At 36.7% G+C, this 4297-nt stretch overlaps 1 pseudogene across 1 annotated transcript; it reads right to left on the bottom strand.

The window, feature by feature from the left end:
- Nucleotides 1-2628: 2628 nt before the first annotated feature.
- Nucleotides 2629-3517, bottom strand: LOC116545610 (annotated as a pseudogene). The gene has a single exon (XR_004266377.1). The product of XR_004266377.1 is annotated as a 60S ribosomal protein L6 pseudogene (transcript).
- Between the last annotated feature and the right edge of the window lie 780 nt (nucleotides 3518-4297).

The following is a 4297-nucleotide window of genomic DNA, read 5'->3' as shown; positions in this document are numbered from 1 at the left end:
AAATTGGTTGTTTCAAAATTACTTTCCTTATCGAATTAAAATAAAAAGCCTTTCTTCTTTTTAATTTTAAATTTTTATGGGTTCACTATAGTTATACCTATTGATGGGGTATACATGATATTTTGATATAAACATGTAATATGTAATAATCAAATATGGGTCATTGGAATATACATTACTTAAGATTTATTATTTCTTCATATTGATAACATTTCAAATTTTTTTCTAGCTATTATAAAGCATACAATAAATTATTTTTTAATATGGTCTCTCTAGTATGCCATAAAACACTAGAACTTATTGCTTCAATCTAACTCTGTTTTGTACCCGTTAACAAGCCCTTATTTATTCTCCCCTTCCTACTACCATTCCCACCATCTGGAAACCACCATTCTATTCATTGGTGTAGAGCTAAACAAATTGATCACATGAGATCAAATGAGAGACACCAACAAGGCATCACTTCTAACCAAGCTGATCTCTATTTCCCTGAGATCAATTTTTTTAGCTCCCACGTATGAGTGAGAACATGCAACTTTCTTTTTATTCTGTTTCAAATTGGGCTCCTTCTGAATGGTTTCCGTTAATCTCGTGTTTTTTGGAAAACTGTCCTTTTTTTAAAGTTCAATTTGATTACATGGTGCCTAGTACGACTCATTTCTTTCTGGTTTGGTCAGATCTGTTGGGGCCTAGTGCAGGAGCTCAGTCCAAAACAATGTCCTTTCATACATTTTATTTAACAGCCTATATATAATAAATTTATATGACTAAGTAATCAAGATTTTAAAATGTTCGATAAATATTAACTATGAAAAAATAGTAAACGAATTAGTGAGGTTATTATATGTTTACACTTTAACATGTTTAAAATTAAACAAATTAGGCCAAGCTTGGTGGCTCCTGCCTGTAATCCCTGCACTTTGGGAGGCCAGGGTGGGTGGATCACTTGAGGTCAAGAGTTAGAGATCAGCTTGGCTAGCATAGTAAAACCCAGTCTGTAATAAAAATGCAAAAATTATCTTCCAGTGGTGGTGCACCTAGCTACCTGGGAGGCTGAGGCAGGAGAATCACTTGAACCAAGGAGGCAGAGTTTGCAGTGAAACGAGATTGTGCCACTGCACTCCAGCCTGGGCCGCGGAGCTAGTCTCCATATCAAATAATAATAATAATAATAATTTAATTAAACAATTTCTGTACTGGAGTCTATAGTAACATAATTTGTTTAATTTAACAGCCTCTGTGTTATTTCTGGTAGTGAGATAATAGAACACACATATGTTTATTTCTTAAGTTTTTATTTTACTAGCTGTTTTGTACTTATCACATGGATATTCTCATTTACAGGAGGATTTTTCCTCAAGAATTTAAATATACTACTCTAAAAAATAAAGTCTAAGTTAATCTATATGCAGTGCCCAATTGTGTGTATTTATAAGAGCCATAATTTCATATGATATATTTGAAATTGTTTCAATATAAAATATGATTGAAAGGGGAAGACTCTTTGGAGAAAATGTTAAAGAGGAAACAAAATCAAATAGAAAGCAGATAATTCCACTAAGAAAAGAGAAATACTACCGTTTTATTCTGTATAAGGGAAGCTGAGAATAGGACAAATAGTATCATCACTTATGTTGTATAATATATTTAGCTGACTTGATGTACTAGAACTTTCAAATATGTATTTGCAAATATTCCCATATTACTCTGGAAGTTGAAAATTAAAGAATTCAGAGGCTTCTGTTTATAAACTAGACAAGAGACTACATTATGTGACTATGATAATATTCAGGTATAGTCTAGTGATTTTACTATCTTTTGATTTACCTTTTCGGGCAGCCTCCAAGCTGCGTCCTGAGATGTTTCTTTTCTCATTCTGCACTCTTCACTTGAGTGAACTTGTTCAGTTCTGTAACTTTAAATATTACTACCCCAATGACAAATTTATATTTAGCCCTTATCTATAAGCTAGAGACATGGGGAGTAAACAGCTAACTTGATATCACCACCTCGATATTTCTAGGGCATTTTACATTTAACTCTACCAAAGCAGAATTCTTGATCCCTAGCTTTCTTATTAAGCTGTTTCTCTCTAATCTTTTCCATCTCAGTAAATTACCAATCATATATCCCACTGTTGGAGTGAAAATTATTTTCTTCATCTTTTTCCCATCTATCAGCAAACCTATTAGTTTAACTTCAAAATGTAACTCAGACCTCTTCCTACCTCACCATCCTTTGAGCAACTATTCACCCTATTCCAGGTCATTATAATCTCTCACTTGGAATATTTGCCTCTAAAGGAGTCTGCATCTGACCACTTCTTACTCCTACCCTAGGCGCTACAATAGCCTTCTAGCTGTTTCCTGGCTTCTACTCTTCTTTCCATATTCTCTGTATTTTTTCAATAGTCTGAGTAACCAGCCATTTCCTACCTCTACCTTCATCACCTGCATTCTGTGGTTGCTTACTATATTCATCATGGATACTTTTCTGTTCTTTGAACATAAGCTCTTTCCTATTTAAACTTCTTGGCAAATGATGTTGCCTTTGTTGATTCTTAATTGACATAACATTTCTCATTTTTTTTTAAAGGTAATCAGTTATTTAATTAGATCATCAGGACATTTAAAATACCAATTTGTGAGGATAAATTCCATTTGTCAGGGCAAACACAGATCGCAGGTAGCCCTGGAGCTAAGGAATAGCTTTGATTTTTGGTAAAATTTGTGAGTCCACAGCTTTCTGATCACTCTTATGCTGTTCTGTAATCTCGTATTTCTCTTTTTCTGTGTCGAAGATCTCACCTTCCTGGTGTCTGGGCTTTTGCAGCTACTTCTTCTTGAAGTAAGCATCAGTAAGATGTTTTGGGATTTTTACATTGCTGATATCAATTTTGGTTGAGGTGGCAATGACAAATTTCTGGTGCGTTCTTCGCAGAGGAACTCGATTGAGGACCAGAGGTCCAGTCACAAGTAATAAGCCACTAGCCAGCTGCTTCAGGAAAACCACCATTTTGCCCCTGTGGCGTCCAGTGAGGATGATCAGAATGGTCCCGGGGGTGATGCTGGCTCGCAGTTTTCTCACGTGCTGACTGAAGGGTTCTTTGCCGTGGCTCAACAGCTTTCGAGGCACATCTTCAGGAGGATAATACCTAGGCATTTTGCGAAGTTTAACCACCCAGGTACCGCCGTTTTTGTCACCACCAACTGGTTTTGTAACAGTTGCAAGAACCTTCTCCTTCTTTTTCTTTTCAACCTTGGATTTAGCCGCTGAGTACTTCCTCTTGTACATGGCCTTTCTGGAACACATGGCAGATCGGGAATACCTGCCAATTCCTCTGACAAGAATAGGATTGCGGCTGCAATGGGGCTTCCCCTTCTTGGGCTTTTTAGCCTTGGGGTTACCCTTTTTCACTTTGCTACCAGCATCAGCCTTCTTGGCTTCAGGTTTCTTCTCTTTAGTATCTGGCTTCTCAACTTTTTCACCCACCATCTTGCAAGATGGGAAAGAGCACATTTCTCATTCTTTAGGTGTCAACAGGAAGCTTAGCTGCTCTCAAAGTCCTTGCCCTACTATCGCCTATAAAGTGGCTCCCTTGCTGCCCTTCCCCAGCTCACTGGGTTACTGTGTTATAGACTGTACTGAATTTATTTCATTTTCCCCTTCAGACCTGCTCTCCCTTTTCTCTAGCTTGCTTTCTGCTAGGGGAGAATGATAAAAACCTTTGGTTCTGATTTGCTTCCATCTGTAAGGAGCTCCCGCAGGAGGTCCAAGGTATAAAAAGAAAGCCAGGAAACAAACCTGTTACTCTATCTCCCCAACCTGTGATGTATTCATGGGCTGATTGTGTCCCTAAAACAAGATCCCTGAGTCCTGAGTGCTGGGCAACTTCATACACCTCGTATCTTTAGGTCTAGGATGGTAATGGCTCAGATGTTTATAGCCGCAGGTCATTGCACTATCTCTCATGGTTCCAATAGGCTCAAACCTTTGTAAAAAAAATTCCTTCTTGAAAACAAAACAAATAAGCAAGTAAATAAATGCAACTATCTGATTATTACAGTGTGAGTCAGATTATCCAATTGAGTGTGCTTTCAGTTTATTAGTAGGATTCTGACTAATACAATTATTTTCTTGATTTCCATCATAGCATGATAATAACATGAAATAAATTTTTAATATATTGGTTTACAATTTTTTGTGCTCTTCTCAGTATAAACTCAATAATGGCAAGGAAAGTGCCTATTTTGTTCATTTCTATTTTTGTTGGTTTGTAAAATAATGTTTAGTATGA

This window comes from Sapajus apella, unplaced genomic scaffold, assembly GCF_009761245.1.
Source record: "Sapajus apella isolate SASKATOON/1434 unplaced genomic scaffold, GSC_monkey_1.0 scaffold305, whole genome shotgun sequence".
Classification (NCBI taxonomy): domain Eukaryota; kingdom Metazoa; phylum Chordata; class Mammalia; order Primates; family Cebidae; genus Sapajus; species Sapajus apella.
Note: the sequence above shows the minus strand (reverse complement) of the source record. Positions and strands in the feature narration are given on the sequence as shown.